This window comes from Leptonychotes weddellii, chromosome 9 (genome assembly GCF_054177405.1).
Source record: "Leptonychotes weddellii isolate Sample4059 chromosome 9, ASM5417740v2, whole genome shotgun sequence".
NCBI lineage: Eukaryota > Metazoa > Chordata > Mammalia > Carnivora > Phocidae > Leptonychotes > Leptonychotes weddellii.
Window position 1 is genome coordinate 20674442 of NC_138377.1, and position 18589 is coordinate 20693030.

At 38.8% G+C, this 18589-nt stretch overlaps 1 protein-coding gene across 9 annotated transcripts in view; it reads right to left on the reverse strand.

The window, feature by feature from the left end:
• NRXN3 (neurexin 3) overlaps positions 1 to 18589 on the reverse strand; it is a 1456830-nt gene that overhangs the window by 669098 nt on the left and 769143 nt on the right. The window lies entirely within an intron of this gene.

The window sequence follows — 18589 nt, forward strand, 5'->3', positions numbered from 1 at the left end:
CTTCACAAGAAAAATATAAGTTTGCTCAGAAATATGAGGTTTCTATTAAATTCTTGATAGAAAGCAGATCTTTAATGAACTACTCATTTCTAAGATCCAAGATCTAATCATATAAATTGAAATCAAAGCAACATCCTAGTATCAACCACAATATCTTAGATCATTTGATAAAGGGCACACTGGACCAGTAAGGAAAACAAGACACTGGATCCTATTCTTAAGAAGACTGAAAGAGAGACTAAACATTATAAACATAGGAAAGTACAAGTCTCTTTACTATTCATGAAAGTTCTCCACTAGTTTTTAGCTGAAATTGAGTGGAAGAGAGGGATGATTTGGGGTTTTCAAAATAAGTCCTCTTACCATCTCAATATCAACACTCAATTTTGAAAATACCTACCCTAGATGTGGTTATGTTTAGGTTTCTTCTTGTGCCTCTCATTCTCTCAGATACATATGGACACTAAAACAGATTCAGTGGTCTGTTTCAATGAAAAGGCTCTCCTTTATTGTGATTGACAGACAGAGAACATTCTGTGAGCACAGGAGCAAAATACCAAACTAAACTACCTACAGGGAAGAAAATACCTGGGCATATTTTCTTTGAAGGCAAAACCATTGGTTTGTCCCTTCCCCTTGCATGACCATTCACACGTTTCATTCATGCTTGGACACATTTTGTCTGTGGAAAATTATTCTTCTTCTGTTTTGGTTATTCCCTCACACAAAGCTACTTTTTAGGCTTCCATCAGCAGCCAAGACCAAACCGATCCTTAGTACAGAAATATCAGTGACAGCTAAGCCTTGGCAGGTTGAAGAAATTAGAGAAAGACTTGGCACAGGCATGGAATAAAATAAAAGATAAACATTTATAGTTTTGCAGCAAACATAAACCAATATGCAATATTTTGATTTTATAGATGCTAATATTTTTTCCCAAATTCATTTGAAGATCTACAAGGTGTAAGAAGTACAGGAAAAGCAATTAAACCTTTTATAATAGTCTTATTTTCTAATGTCTCATAAGACTTAAAGATTTAAACAAAATTAAACATAAAAAGTTTCCATATAAATTGGAAATTCTCTGGGACGCCTGGGTGGCTCAGGCATTAAGCGTCTGCCTTCGGCTCAGGTCATGATCCCAGGACCCTGGGATTGAGCCCCGCATCAGGCTCCCTGCTCAACGGGAAGCCTGCTTCTCCCTCTCTCACTCCCCCTGCTTGTGTTCCCTCTCTCACTGTGTCTCTCTCTGTCAAATAAATAAATAAAATCTTTAAAAATAAATAAATAAATAAATTGGAAATTTTCTATGATTTTAAATAAATATGACATTTTCTCCACCTAAGAAAACTTGAAAAAATTCATTTTAGCTTTTCCATAACATTTCATAAATAGACTCCCTCCTATAAACCTGAATTTAACATATATCAGTTTGCCTAGGATGATCTACCTGTTGACTTGGTAGAATCATTCATAGTACTCCCTTTGATTTTCAAAAGTGTCCTGATTTAAACTAGAAATCATATGGTCACTCTGTTTAAAGCAGACTCTTCTTGGATACCTTCTACTTATGTTTTTCCCAGGACTCCCCCAAATTCTTTTATGCCTTCCTCTCTGCATACAGTGAGATAATTGGGGTCCAAGATGGACTCAAACTAAGAAATAACATAGTTACTTGAAAATATCTCAAGCTAAGTAGAAAACTGTTTAAACCCTTGCAAATGGCATACAAAATACCTAGAAACCATTTATGATTGCTCCCGTGACAAACTTTACTGTGTGGTTGCCTACTCTATAACTGTTCTTCTCTACCAGTTAATTACTGAATTCAGATTTTGTTCAGGAATTGGATAACTCTGTGCTCAGGAAGATGGGTCCAGCCCCAGGAGATGCATCATTATTACGTTATACTAATCACGGAAATCCCATCCTCCTTTGTCAGTGGTTGATTTAGGGGTAACCGGATGTTCAATTTGACCAATCAGACATAAGGGGAGCTCTGCTGGAGGCTCAAGGGGGGGTTGGATTGGAAGGCTTCTGGGAAAAGTTTTCTTCCCTGACGAAAAGTGAGGAAATCCACTTTTCCTTTTAGCCTTTCAATGTCAAATAGTGAAGATATTTGGAGCCATAATAGTCATCTTGTATTATTACAAGTGATCAGGAATCCCAGTTACTTGCTGCCAAAAGCATTTGGATGTGCTTCATTTTCCAGATACCATTGTGGCATTCAGAAATCTCAGTGGGGAGCATTTCTCCGAGCTCTTAAACTCAACAGCTCTGTGAGCATAAGTATCAGACATCCTCAATGTGAGTTAAATGAAAGCAACTTAAATTAGAGAAGGGATCTAATTAGCCAGACTCAGCAACATCACAAGAAAAGTGTGGTGGGGGGAGAATGTGTGGGAAAGAAGGCAGCCAACCCAGAGCCAGAGTGATGCCATGAGCTCCTTTCCCAGGAAACCACCCAATGAGGGGGGGAAAAAATACTCCCTTATTGCCAAGAGATGATGCATATATTCACTAATTAGAGAAAAAAAAATGCAATGAGGCTGCAAACAAAAAGGAACTGTAAAGTAAACAGGTTTTTTAAAGTATATGCAATAATGCATGTACTTTTTAGGGTGTTGGGGTAAAAGTTTAAAATAGGGGGATACATTTTCATTAAACAAATCTGATTAGTTGAGATTGTTCTTGTAGTGTAAATCTGAGATCAGCTAAGATAGGGTGCATCCAGAGCAGGATGGCTGGATTGCTTTAATTCAGCCGTAAGAAAGCATTTTAAGTCCCAGATAAAGTGAGCATTATGGGCTGGCTGTCCCCTTCCCAGGGGACTTTGCCAAGGGCTCATTATTCCAGTTTGCTCTGTGATATGGATTTAGATAGCAGCCCAGAAGATTTCTCCAAAGGTATGAGGATTAACAAACACTTTGTAGAGGGATCCCTTTCTGAGAAGCAGCTGTAGAGGAGTAATATAACCCCAAACAACCTGCTCAGCACTTGTGAAGAGCATGTATGTGTCCCCTTTATTTGATCTCCAGGGCAGGCTTTGCAGGCAACTACCAGGCTTTTGTAACAGCATTTCTGACATGGAGCACAAACTGTGAGAATCCCATGTGTTAGGACAATGGTACTTACTGTATTTAGTAGTGGGAGGTACATTACATTTACATGAAGAACACACACAAACTTCCCTTTCTAAAATGATAAGGGATATATTGAAATAATTGATAAGGGGATTATTCATTCCTGGGACATCCATTAAACGCAATGTAGAAAATAAGAACAGATGTACGAGAGCCACAAACTCTAGTCAGAGGATGAATATTGGTTCATTCAATTTGGTCACAAATTATTTGTTCAGTGATGTTTCTCCCTCTTCCTTTTGGACTCATCAATCTGGCCTGCAGAGGCAAAAATCCTCTCATAATGGTCTAAGTAAATTCATTCCTTAATTTTCCCTGCTGATGTTTCATGATGCACACCAAGCCACAAGGTTGGCATACTTACCCTTGGGAAGCAGGTAAAAATGACTAGTCTACTTCCTCTTACCAAGCTACACAGAGCCAGGGCTTTCTTAGATACCAGCAAAACCAAAGCTCCTGAAGTTACCTTACAGCAGGCTAGCCATTGGCAAAACTACAATGCAAGAATAAATTTACTTCTGGTGCTTTCTCTCCTCCTGTCTCCTTTGCTCTCCAACATCAAGCTACGCTCCATTTTGGCAAGACCTTGCTCTCAGTTTAGCCCATCTTAGTTGCCAACTGATGATGGTTTCAGGTGCTAACCAGGAGTATCCAAGGCTTAGAAGACAAGTCTTGGCACCTTTAAAGAGTGAAGGAATGAGACTATAATGAAGGAAGTCCAGACACCGTGATAAAAGGTGGATTTTGTGAAAAGGCCATTGTGACCAGGGGACTGCCTTGGCTGAACACTTAAAGGCTGCCTTAAGGTTGAGCTTCTCATCATTATATATCAAAATTAACTCAAAATCTAAATTTTTCAGAAGCATACTGATTTACTATCAGAACTAGACTTGTCTGTAGCAGAACAGGGTCAATATAAGAGATTAAGACTAACCTGGGGAGGACTTAGACAAGTGAGGTATGTTAAGTCAAAAGTAATAGGTTCAAGCATGAAAGGAGCATCAAGATCTACTGAAGGAGGAGAATGTGGGTCAAAGCAATGAAGCATAGCATCAGGAGTCTGTGAATCAGGCACTGATTCTCAGTGATTCTCAGTGATTCCCACTGAGAGGACTAGTGAGAACCAAGCATGGGCAACGTAGATAATATAGAACTAGTTTGTTTCCCCTTCTATTATCTCAGTCTTCACAGGAAGTATAACGTAGTTCTACAGGTAAGAAAGCGTGGCTAAAGGAAGTTAACGAGCATTTTCAGTCAATAGTTATTAATGCTAAAACACAGTAAGGGGATAAAAGGAAAATCATTCCCTGTATATTAATTTCACTAACTTACGATTGCTCTTTTCTGCTGGCACACTGAAGCATAGGTTTTTCAGAGAAAGGAAGGGAGGATGGGAGGGAGGAAAAGAGGAAGAGAAAGATAGAACAAGAAAGAAAGAAAGAAAGAAAGAAAGAAAGAAAGAAAGAAAGAAAGAAAGAAAGAAAGAAAGAAAGAAAGAAAGGAGAAAGAAAGCAAGAAGAGACAGGAAATCAACTGGGCAGTTGGGAATAGTGAAACTAGAGTTGGTAAAAAAAAAAATTAAATTGTTTAGAGTCTAGAATCCAAAAACAGAAAGTGCCCTTTGCTTGTTCAGATGCATATGAATTCTTAGAACAAATTTTCATATATAGGTTTCCAGTGATTATTCCCACATTCCAAAACAATCATCAGTATGAAATGAGAAAATATGTTTCCTAAGACATTAGGTAAAAAATACTAAAATATGACCCCACTAAAGGTAAAGGCAAGTTCATGAATTCCAGAAGGCAGACCGAAAAATAATGAAAATAAAACTTTGCAGGAGTTTCCCATGGAGCTGTGTAGAAATTGGGGAGAAAAACTATATTGAGACTATCAGTACAAAGTAGTATTGTTCCTCAAATCTGACTAGTATTTTTTAGACATTCTTGATTATATCTCTTCCCACGAATGCATATTGTTTTACCTCCAATGCCTAAAACATCACCTAGTATAAAGTAGGTACTGAGTAAATTTCACATGCATGGATAAATTAATGAAACTCTTTGATAAATTACCAGTCTGTCTTGCAGGGGTTATGAATGTTTAGCATCCAAAAAAGTTTAGCTTATTGCTAATGACAGATATGGATTTATAAGAACAATGAAGCATAGCTAACTCAGACCTAAGTTTATAACTATATTTTATAGAACATGAAGGAAATAAATAAATTGTAGATTCAAGTGCTAAATAAGAATAATAATTTATAATGGCCTGTGGTGGCAGCCAGTTAAATTGGTAAAAGCTGACTGTAGATACCCAGGTCTCCACCACTACCATTAGAGGGGAAAATAAAGCAGGAGTAAAGTGGCTGTCTCAGCAGAAGCCTACAACAGAAGACAGCCACATTAGCATAAAGCATGGCAGCCAGAAATTATGACTGCTTCTAATCTCAGAATGCTCAAGAGTTTGGTTACATTCAACAAAATGACCTGCCCATTTTGATGCATTGGTATTTTCCCCCCATTTCACATGCACATGTTCTCTCTTTCTCTCTCTCTCTCTCTCTCTCTCCATCTCTGTCTCTCTCTCTCACACACACACACATACACACCACCATCTTTGCAAAGCCAACAAATATGGGTCAGAGATATAAAACAAATAAGCCTCATTTTTAACTGTCTCTCTGCTTATATTCCCCTCCATCACCCTCAATTCTAGCCCAGTACTTTTCCCCTCAATATTTGATGGTCAAGGGAATTCACTGAGGTTTGCTGGAGTCCAAAAGAAAGGTGATCATCAAGACATGCATTTCTACAACTTACTAATGAGTATCAATTGTCGTTAAAAAAAAATCTCAAAATTCTTTTAAAACCTTAACAGGTGCATGCAATTATCAGGAGCCTCCTGAGTCTAGCTCTGTTATCTTCCTGTTTTGTTACTTAGAGCTCAGATAGAGAAGAAGAGGCTAGGCAGTGAGTAAAGGAACCCAAGTGAAGAACACAAATATATTGGAAGGATCATCTTGTCCCAAGATCCTAATCCTTTAGAACTGAATCAGTGAGTTGGACAAAGTCAAAACTGTATAAATTTGAAAAGAGAATAAAAATCTTGCAGACTAGAGGGACTCTCTTTTAAAGAAGTTGTTTATATTTTCATTGTGAAACAATCCCATTCACTTTCTGAAATCCACTTATCTTTACAAAGGATTTCTTTTAAAACACACACCCTTTTAGTCAGCATCTTTCTGCTTTAATACAAATGGATGCTTACGCTTTGGAGCCTTTGCTTTGGAGTGATTGGCACTAAGGAGAAGGGAAGCTAAAATGGAAGACACAGGTGAAAGCAAACCCAAGAATCCAGGAGCAATGGAAGCTCTGGTAGGCAATTTAGAGCTTAGCTGTACCCCACGGCTCAGGACACTGGTTGGTCATTCAATATGCCTCCTTCTTACCACTCCCCTCTGTAGAGACCAGGGTACTCCAAGCCTGGGCTGCTTATCTATTTTCCCTTACCCAATGCCTGACCTCATTCCACCCTCTACTTCTCTATCTGAGCTCTAACCAAACAAGAGGACAACAGAGCTAGACTCAGGGGGCTCCCAATAACTGTATATTTGGGTTGAGTTGCCCTGATCTTCTCTCATCACAATCTCTATTCCACCCCTCCCCCTCTATTTGAGAGGGGGGAAAAAAAAAGAAAAAAAAATCAATCAGAATGATATATGACTCGTCAGTTCTGAAGTAAAGCCCAGTCATGCAGAAAATAGACCAGGCGCTGTACTCTGAGTCCAAAAGATAGCGTGAGCAAGCTCCAGCCTCGGGTGCAATTATCTCTTGAAAACAAAACAAAATAAAAAATGCTCCTGTGTGTGTGTATACATATATATAGACACACCCCCAGAGACAGATCTTTATCTAACCGGTGCACCACACGCATTCAGCTTTGCAATGTCAGAGTTAACTGCTTCGCCTGTGGTTTATGCAGCCTCTCAAAATTGCCAAACTCAATTGGTGCTTCTGCAATGGCTCAGACTCCCTCACAGGATGCGAGAAATGCTTCCTCAAGCTCTGCCCATTTCTCCAGTCCCTCAGCCACCTCCCTAGTTAAGGCCACCACCATCTCTTACCCCAACAATCCTCAATAGCATCCTGATGGTCTCCCTGCCCTTTCCATCCATTCTCCACTTTATGAACCTTATAAATTATCATCCTTCTTAAAAGTCTTCAATTGCCCATCCCACCCCCATGACTCTCAGAAAAAAGTTCAAAAACTCCTTTTAAGAGGCCATTGAGGCCATTACCTGCCCCAACCTGCTAGCCCCTGACAGGCACCCTTGGACCTTTAGCATGTGGCCCCCTACTTCTCCAACACTTTTTGTCTCCACACCTTTGTTCACCTAGCTAAGTTCTAATCAGCCTTCAGTACTCATATCAGATGTCTTGTCCAGGAAGCTTCTCCTCATGGCCTCAACTTTGCCCAGAAGCTTCTGTACCACATGGCCAGCACATGACTCCCACTTTCTTGTAATTGCCTATTTCCTTTTTTGTATCCCTCACTGATCTATAATGTCCTTTGGCCATGAACGGACCATGTTTGTTTTAAGTAGCTATCTCTAGCTCTATGCCCAGGATCTGTTTGGTATATTTGAGTATGAATAAATGAATGTGTGAATGAGTGAGTGAATCCAGATGACACCCTCCACTTCTCTGGCATTCAACCCCAGGTCCTGCAAAGCCCAGGGCAAGCAGTTAGACACCTCAGAAGAAAGCAGAGTGGGGGCCAACTGGGCAGGGCCTTTGGGGAAAATGTTTCTTTTATCTTTTTAAAACTGGGAATAAGTAAGCCCCAAGGGCCTGTCACTATGCAAGTTATTCAGGAACAATGGGGCACAGTGGGAGTCTGCTGCGCTCACTCTTTCATGGGGCTCATTTTACCATAGAACTAAGCGATCATGCTGTGGCAGAAACTGCTAGCTAACTTCATTCACTTCTTGTCCATTCCAACCTGGGAGCACATATTCAGGAGATAGCTCCAGCAAACCTTCACAGTTTATTTCACTTTGAATTTAAAGAGAACTTGCGTATTTCTACAGGTACTGACAGGGGAAGATGTCCAGGACACATCAGTATTGTATGACTCTGTATGAAAACTAAGTAATCTTTTTAAGTCAATGTGTGTATGATATGTATGTGCACATGTGTGCATGTTCCTATTTGTAAAGGCAGAGTAAAAGGTTTGTATATCTGTACACTGAAATGTTAGCAATTGACCCCCACTTGGGAGAAGAGTAGGGTTGAAGATGGTCAGAGGGGACTTTTATTTTTTCTTGATATTCTTCAGTATACACTTGACCCTTGAACAATATGGAGATTGTGTATCAACCCCACAGCCAAAAATCTGAGTATAACTTTTGACTCCCTCAAAACTTCACTAATAGGCTTGACCAGAAGCCTTACCAATAACATGGTCAATCAACATATTTTGTATGCTATATGTATTATATACTGTATTCTTACAGTAAACTAGGCTTAAAAAAAGGGAAAATGTTATTAAGAAAATCATAAGGAAAAGAAAATACATTTAGTGTACTGTAGTGTATTTATTGAAAAAAAAATCCACCTATAAGTGGACTCATGCAGTTCAAACTGGTGTTGTTCAAGAGTCAACTATATTTTGAAATCTTTTCAATAGCATGTATTAATTGTGTAATTAAAAAAGGAAGGTGAAGGAGAGAAAATAAAATATGGTCTGTGATCTCTCTAGGGACAGGCCTTTGTCCTAATACTCAACTGAGAACCAATTTCTAATGGATTCCCTAGATATTAGGATTAGGGGCCACAAGTGGGACACAAATCATAAGCCTTCCACCACTTTAATTGCATCTCAAGTTTGATGTGGAATTATCTATTATAAATAACCTTAAGATAGAAAAAAATGAAATGGAAACAAATACAGCTTATTGCCCATTTCCTTTTTTAAAATAACTTCAATTGTTGCTTTTTTTTCTTTTTTCTTTTTCTTTTTTTAGATTCTAAGAGGAAACCATGTTCAATTCTCATAGTTTGGGCTTAGTTTCATTTTAAGTGAACAAAGAAACCCAACAAAAATATAAACATAACAAAAAGGGACACAGTAGAAAAGATTAACATGGAGTGTTTTCTTTCCCCCCAAAGCAATAGAGGAACACGCCGTCCCCCCTTAATCATTCACTTTTGTTCCTGTTTGGTAAGTGGTGCCACCTCACATCAGAATGTGCGACTGCAAAGGTATGGAGGAAACCCTGTCTCTGGGCCTCCTGGGGCACTAACTAGGTCTTTAAGATCACACATCACCTGGTTATAATTGCCTTGACACCATCACCCACTGACTCAAACAATCACCTTTATAGTAATACCCTCAGCACACCGAATTCTCCTGATTATATAAGCTACAAGCAGGAACACCTGGGACAAAGTGCCCGGTGGGGAACCTCTCAGATAAGCTACTTGATTTCTTAATCCTTCTGTCCTTCTGTCAAATCAGCTGGAAAGCATGAATAGGGAAGGGGGTGTGGAAAACCTCCTGAGGAATCAGAGACTGAACATGAACCAGATGCAACTTACATTTTTGTTATGCTACTATTATTAATCCACCTTGCTTTTTACATGCTGGTAAAAAAGAATATGGTATGTGAAGACCTGTGGATGGAGCTTCCCACTACCTATTGTACAGATACAAACTTCTTATCTTCACATCCAAGGACTTAATACAATATGCCCTTAGCTTTCTTCAGCCGCTTTCATGGTCAAAATGTTTTCAAATAACAAAAATGTACCAGGCAATAAGCTAGGTGCTTTTATAGCATGCTGCATACCCAAACACAAAATGACATTGATCAAGACACACTTTTCTTAGGGATAAAGGAGGGCGAAAGCTTATTTCATTCTGCCTGTTTTGGGTCACTTTCTTTACTGAGATGGTTGGCTAAGACGTAGTACTGTTTCCTACTGAAAAGAATCTGGAGACAAACGTTAGTAACACAGGGACCTCCTTGTGGCCCCATGTTGTTCTTGGCAACATGGTTTTTGTGCTCTGGCATTTCTGTTTTTCCTCCAGGCTCTTTATCTCTAAATCTGGGTTTTATGTGCCCACTGAAAAAATGAGGCTTTAGGTACTGGGAAATTACCAGTCAATTCCTACAAAAGGCTTTGTTTCTTTCTAATACCATGCATGTCCAGGTAATGCCTCAGGCTTGAATCAGTAACCTGAATATTCTATGAATCCCTCTTATGGCTTATGTAGTGTGGAAGATAAAGTCGGCTTCCTAATGGGGTGGACTCTCCTCTATGGAGAAATGGTGGAGGGTTGTGAATGATTTTTTTTTTTTTAACATTTTATTTATTTGTTTGAGAGTGCACATGGGGGGAGGGGCAGAGGGAGAGGGAGAAGCAGACTCCCCACGGAACAGGGAGCCAGATGCAGGCTTGAATGCAGGACTCTGAGATCACGACCTGAGCGGAAGGCAGAGGCTTAACCGACTGAGCCACCCAGTTGCCCGAGGGTTATGAATGATGATTTTTGAGTAGTGGGTGGAGTGACAAGGAGAGGCAATGGGGGGGAAAGGGACACAGAGGGTGAGAGGAATATCAGAGAAGAGGCCATTATAGTATCAGAAGTTGGCAGGGAGAAGAAAACAATTAGGAAAGGCAAGTAGGGTAAGGTGACAGGACTTGAGAGTCAATGAAGGGGAGTGAAAAGCAGAGGAGAAAGATAAGGGAGGAGACAAAGATAAGACCCAGAAGTCAAATGTAATTAGAAGGCTGTGATTCCATGGGGGAAAGAAGCATGTCTAACCTAAAAGTCATTGCACATAGTAGCCAGGTCTATCCTCTTCTCTAAAAGGGAAGGCAAGATGCGGTACACCTCGGTGGCTCAGTCAGTTAAGCATCTGACTCAGTTTTGGCTCAGGTCATGATCTCAGGGTCGTGAGATGGAGCCCCGAGTTGGGCTCCTCACTGAGTATGGAGTCGGCTTCAGGTTCTCTCCCTCTCCCTCTTCCCTTCTTGCTCGTGTTCTCTCTCTTTCTAAAATAAATAAATAAATCCTTAAAAATTTTTGAAAAATAAAAGGGAAGGCAAGAGTTTCCAAATGCTTGGGCACCTTCATGTGATGCTCCACATCTGGAGATGCATATTCAGAGAATTTAATAATCGCCATCCTACATTATCTGGGAAGCAATTAAGTAGAAGTCTAAATGCAGCTTTTCTGCATAAGGGGATGAGTGTTATTCCATCCAATCTAGAACCAGGGTAGACTTCATCTATTAGCTAAAATTTCTTATTATTTAAAGAGAAGGTGTTTCTGAAGTTATACGTAATCAGTCCTCCATAAAATTGATAATTTGGCTAGATACTCTTTGAGATTTCAAAGAGAAGGTAACTTCAAGGGGCGCCTGGGTGGCTCAGTCGGTTAAGCATCTGCCTTCAGCTCAGGTCATGATCTCAGGGTCCTGGGATTGAGCCCCAAGTCGGGATCCATGCTCAGCAGGAATTTGCTTCTCCCTCTCCCTCTACCATTCCCCTGCTTGTGCTCTTTGTCAAATAAATAGATAAAATCTTTTAAAAAATTGTTAAAAAAAAAGAAGGTGACTTCAACATTACAGCAATCCAAAATGTGTTAGTCCAGAGGCATGGCTCAAGGAAGTACTCAGATATGATTTTCATGATTATTTCAAAAACACAAAAATAAGGCAAACTTCCCACTTAACGCCTCAAACTGAAAATGAGAAGTTACTATCTTAATTCAGGTCAAATAAATGTTCTTGAAACAGGTAAAGAAGTGTGGTGAGGTTAAGAGATTCCTTCAAAAAATCTTCTGTATTCCTTTCAAGTCTCCTGAATGGCACTGAAATATGCAGAAGGAGAGATACCAGCTGCGCTATACGCCAGTTTGAGGGTGTGAATGAAAAACTCTGTAGTTGTCATCTCCATGGGGGGGGGGGGCGGGAATCCCTCTGATTTTAGTAATGTCTTGCCATGCACACAAGTTATTTTTTGAAAAGGTTTCTAAGCTTGTCAAAATATTCCTAGGTGTGAGCTTAGTGTTTCTTGAAAAACAGAAGAGGCAGAAAGCAAAAGGCAAACCCTCATAACTGGCCTTTTTTGTTCATATATGAAATAACTGTCAAATAAGGAAGAGAGAAAATTCCTTATCTATAGGGATTGTGCTCACATACTTTCGCTTATGATGTTGTTCTCAAATACAGGGTCCGTTATTCCCCATCTCTGATTATTTATTTGATTCCTTCTCATTTATGGAAGCTCAAAACTAACAAACTTCTTAACTAAGGCAACTTCCTTGTTTATCGTCAACTTTCTGCGGAACTAAAAGTAGGTTACTGTTTTGCTTTTTGTTTTACTCATTTGGTATTTAAGTTGTTAATATATTATTTGGCACTCAGATCATACTTTATTAATTTTATTAATACGCTGCAGTCAGAGTTACCTACCTCATTGTGTCCCCTCCCCCCATGGCTTCGCATATGGCGCTGCTCAGTAAGATTGCATTGGCTGATCCTCATGAAGCAGAACAGGTGGAAAATAAGGTGGATTATAAAAGATGGCTGAATGCCTCTGTCCTTTCCTACCATTGACAAAAAATCCAGATAGAGATACTCAAACCATGAAACCATGTATTTTTGTTGTTTTCTTTCATTGTGTTTTTGGTTGCTGTCATATCAATGATTAATAAAAAAAAATTAGCTGTGCAGGATGTCCTTACTTCCTTAGTTTTGCTGAAATAGCCTACGCGTTTGGGACAGTTAATAATTACATAGATTAAAAGAGATATATCTTTTTTTTTTTTAAGATTTTATTTATTTATTTGACAGAGAGACAGAAGAGCACAAGCAGAGGGAGTGGCAGAGGGAGAGGGAGAAGCAGGCTTTGCACTGAGCAGGGAACCCGATGCGGGACTTGATCCCAGGACCCTGAGATCATGACCTGAGCCGAAGGCAGACGCTTAACCATCTGAGCCACCCAGGCGCCCTAAAAGAGATATATCTTAAAATTAAACAGCTGCATCATGATTCCACCTGCCTTATAGCCAGCCTTTACTAAGACACATTTTTAACATGATGCACAAAAAAAGGGCTCAGATGACAGAGAAATCAAGAAATATGAAAGCCGATATCATAAAAATATTTTCATGCAAATGACCAACTTATCCTCTTTCTTATGTAAACTTCAGGTATATTCTAAATTAACCCTTCCCTTCCACAGGTACTACATCCAAGGAACTATTAAGAGAACTTTTGACTTAAGCCCAAGTCACAAGGAAAATCTAAGAAATTTGCTCTCTTCAAAGAGTATCATTATTGGGGCGCCTGGGTGTCTCAGTTGTTAAGCATCTGCCTTCGGCTCAAGTCATGATCCCAGGGTCCTGGGATGGAGCCCCGCATTGGGCTCCCTGCTCCACGGGAAGCCTGCTTCTCTTTCTCCCACTCCCCCTGCTTGTGTTCCCTCTCTCACTATGTCTCTCTGTCAAATAAATAAATAAAATCTTTAAAAAAAAAAAAAAAGAGTATCATTATTTACAGTACAAGAAATAGGCAAGAATGTATTACACACATACACATGTATACATTGAAACTTCGGGGAAAGAGAGGAAAGATCTTAAGTGTTCCAATCTTTGCTCTCATCATTCTTCATCTTGATGGGATTTGGAATGATGTTGCTAATGGGGGGAGGCTGAGGCAGGGCAAAGTCAATTCCCACTTTTACTAGGAGTAAGTAAAGGTGTCCTTTTTCACATGGGCCTTCAAGTCACCTTACTTTATGCTAATCTTCAGGGAGAAGAGTTAAGATGGTGAGCAGAACGAGAGAGGCCCGAGCAATTTTTCTTATTAAATGGAAGTTGAGACACCTCGAAGTTCAGATGGTGAAAGTGATTTATCTGAAATACTGCAGCAGACTTTGGCAGGTTTTGTAAGGATCTAGCCAGTCCTCTTCCCTCTGACCTATTAGATACCATTTCCTTCCGTATAATACAGGAAAACTTTGCTTTGTTCCCAAGGGAATTCACCATCTCATTTTGAGTGCATTTAGCCTACGGCAATTTCCAATTATTCTGAGACTGCTTCAACTCACTTGAATACTGGCACTGCTTTAATCAGAGAATGGTTAGCTATTATTTTGCAACCACACAGCCTACCCAGCACCTCATACTCTTCCCAAGTGCAACTGAAAGCATTATCTTATCTTCTCTCTAGAGAACCCTCCTGGGAACATTCTCGAAAATAAAATATTTTTTAGTTAAAATGGCAATGGTTGCCTGATAATTCCTATTCAAGGAATTATGCAGAGGTTTCCTCAAAAGAATATGATAAAGATATGAACATCAGTTTTGACCGGCTTAAATGGGACTGTATTCAATTAGGCCTCCCGTGAAAACATGCGTAGCTCTGAGTTTTCTCCTTAACTCTTCTACTAGACTGTTATTCTCCCTATTCTCTACCAGGAAATATTCATTCTTTAAGTCTCTACTTATTTTTTTTAAAGATTTTATTTATTTATTTATTTGAGAGAGAAAGCACAGAGGGAGAGGGAGAAGCAGACACTCCAGTGAGCAGGGAGCCTGATGTGGGGTTTGATCCCAGGGTCCTGGAATCATGACCTGAGTCCAAGGTAGATGCTTAACTGACTGAGCCACCTAAGTACTCCTCTTCAAGTCTCTACTTAAATGTAAACACCACTGTGAAGCCTTCCTTACCTGTAGCTGGTACAACTTGTTCTGTGTTCCCACTCAATTCATACAGATGTAAGACATCAAAGATGTTGTTATAAATGTGTACTTCTCCCTCCAGAGTATTAATTTTTTTTTCAGAAAAGGTGTGTGAACTCTTCCTCATCTGAATTCTCATTTATAATTTATAAATTAAGATCTATGTGTTTTCCCCAGTTCACATTCAAATTTTCATGAGGCTTTACATTCATAGAACTAGAAGACAGACCTTTGCCTATGGCTCATTAAATAACTGTTCATCTCTATGGAGAACACCTAATATTTTATAGAGTTACAGATAGAGTATTAGGCTTTTCACACAAGAGTCCAAACTTGTTTCAATATTTTTTCATTTTATAGTTAAAATTGAACTAATTTTATTAGGAAAACAATAAAAAGAGGTATGAATGTAAATTACCTCCACAGACCTTGGAAGTTGAGGAAAAGCCTTCAGTTCTATACACCTTTCCCTAAATGCTGATGTAACTCAAGAAGTTGGGATGATTCTGCAGGGCCAATCCAATCAAAGTGGTCCATGCTTCCTATGCAAACTTGCATCTCTGAAGCATGTACCATCAATTTAAAATGAGAGAAGGATCCAAGGGTAGAAGTTATTCTGTGTTACTCTTTTAACTTTGCTAGGCATACAGTTCCTAGCACAGACAAGGGAAAGGTTAAAATCCACTTCTTGAGTGATGACAGAGAGCATTAGATCCCAAGTTACAGAGAGGAATGATGATGCCCTAGTGGAGAGGACAAAGTACTGGGAATGAGAAAATTTTGGTTTCCCTCCTGCCTCGACTCCTGACCAGATGTGGAAACTGGAGAAAATCATTTTGCCTCAGAATGCTGTTTCCTATCCTGTGTAATAAGGGAGATGGCTAAGTGACCTGTAGGATTTCAACCAATCTAAGAGGTTGTAATTTCAGTTGGATTCTCTCTAGATCTTTTCCTTGAAGCTCAAAATTCTGCATACCCCATATTCTATCTCCTATCATCCTAACACAAACTCCCTTCCCCCAGTACGAAGCTGCCAGTGTAAGAACCACAAGAAAGGCCTTTAAAGAAAAGAGACAGAAAAAAAATCATCATGGAAGAATTTAGAGACTCTGCAGCTCTTATCATCTTTCCTTAGTGATCTTAATTATGCATCAATCAACCCCAACTCAAATGGGAGATTAGAAAATGGGACTTTTTTGCTGATCTCAAAGGACAAGCTTAAGAAGCAAGATCATCAGAATCATTACAGTTGAACAGATAGTTCTATTCACCTAGAGGGAAACCATTCAAAATTTCTAATCATTTTCACACATCATATTCAGAGGATTCTAGAAAAGAAAACTCCAATATGATTTCTATCCAGAAAATTGTCTTACTCATTTATTTAAATAATCTTGTATTCAGATTATTTTTCTCTCTTCCTCACGGCTTCCCTCCCTCTGATTCTCCTCACTGTTCCTTCTTTTTCTGTGTTTTCTTGCACTGGGTAGGATTGCTCTGGTACATAAAACCCATTCTATAAGCCCAAGCCATTACATTACTAGGTAGAAGCTGGAGATGAATATTTTTGATTTATATCTAGTAACTGCATTTCATTTTCCCATTGAAAGAGGACCATTTTCCTATGAACAGTAGACATATTACTTGAATTTCTTCTCTGATAATATACTTTAAAGGGTTAAAAATAAAATGGGTATGTTCAAACTTCTCCATTTTATTATGAGATCACCAGAAAACTACCATATACTTCAAATAGGTTTAATGGTGATTTTAGCACCAGGTCATTCGTTTCTTATTTTCATCTTGATTGGCATTGATAGCTCTAAAAGATAGTGTTTTATATTTCATTATCGAAGACAACAAATTTCATCAACTACTTAATAGTCGGTAATCATAAATAATAAGGAGCCATACAAATGTCTTTAAACACTTTAAGATTCCAAAAAAAACCAACGTAACTCCTAATTTTTATTGTTTAATCCACTTATTTCAACAATACAACTCAAATGTGTTTAGGATTCCATTCTAGCAAATGAACAGCAGCAAATAAAAGGGTAAAAACCAGGCAGGAACCCAGGCATAATCCCAAAGGCAGGAGGCAAATAAAATGTCTCGTCAGCTCTTAAGCCTTAATGCATTTTACCTTAAACATTTACATTAACAGATGGTCCCCAGCAGTGCTATAAACTTACCTCTGAGTTCATTTCTGTGTCACTCTTAACCCCATTTATCACTATATATACAGTAGAAAATGCCACAAGGGGGTTAAATCAGAACAGTAAGGAGTTGGGACAAACTCTTTGAAGCAATTGGTGTCACCTACAAACATATTCTTGACCTTTGTTGAAAAAAAAACCAATAGGAGAATTGATGACTAATGAATGGAGAAAGACAAGGATAAGAACCAACTAAAGTCATCGCATTTGACCCACTGGAAGGCGCAACAGGGACATTGACCTAGCGCCCTGCATCCTTAAAGGCTTTTGTTTTCCAATTTTCCAAACCAGCATGGAGGCCTAGGCAATGAAATAGCCATGGGTTATTCTAGATGTCAGAGGAAAGCATTTCAGGAAAAAGATGTAAAGATTGTAATTTTATCTTGTGTGAGGAATAATGATAGTTCTTTTTTGTCACCAATTAGTCTTTAGTAGTCAGTTGACAATATGATCAAATGATATCATTTTTGTTAGACATCCCTTAATATAACATTGACTCAGAGTTGACAACCTTTTATTAGAATGTTTTAAATTTTATTTTTAAAATCATCATACAATAAAATCAAGGGCTTTTTCCACAAATTTTAAAACATGTATTGGTTTGTATAAACCACCATCACAATCAGGATGCAGACAGAATATTTCTATCACTCTTCAAAACTCCCCTATGCTATTCTTTAAGAGTCACTACATTTTATACCAAATAAAACTTAGCTGTGATAGTTATAATTCCCCATTCTAAGGAGATTTTTTAAACTGTTTTATATAAAGCCTCTAATGACTTTTCCTATACTTTCCTTCCCTTTTACTTATTTTTGCCTTCAAGATTCTAGAAATTTTCCAGTCACAGTATATTCTCCTGGGGTCTTGAAGAAACATCCCTAGCATAAATCATATTATCCTATTTTTATGTAGGGAAAAACAACAGTAACAATAAAACAATTTTTTATGTTGTAGACACACATGCGCACATTGATGGAAAAAGGAAAAAAAAAAAGAAAAGAAAAAGCCAGTTCACTGTTCCAAGTATACAGTGTAAACGGCCTAGCAGAATGATGCCTGGGACACTGCAAGAGCTCAATAAAATTCCCTTTATCCTTTGCTTCATTTCAAAGGCTCTGTTTTCAATCCAGTGTTTTATATGACTTTTTTTTTTTTTGAGAATGTACAAAAGCCATCGCTTCTGGCAGACTCTACTTCCCCTCGTGTGGTTCCCATCCAGATTTACAGATCAGAGTTTCAGACTAATAGCTTTAGTAAAATCAGATAAGTCTTCTTCAATCCGCTGATACTCCTGACAGAGTGACTGGCAATGGAATTGTTCTTTTATGGGAGTTCCACGTTGCTGTAGGAATAAAACTTCTGTGCCTGAGGAGCACCAAGCTTAGACTTAGTACATTTTACACAGTGCCACTGATGGAAAATAAATGGGAATTTGTCATCTTTTGTTTGGAGATGCTGCTGTGAAGC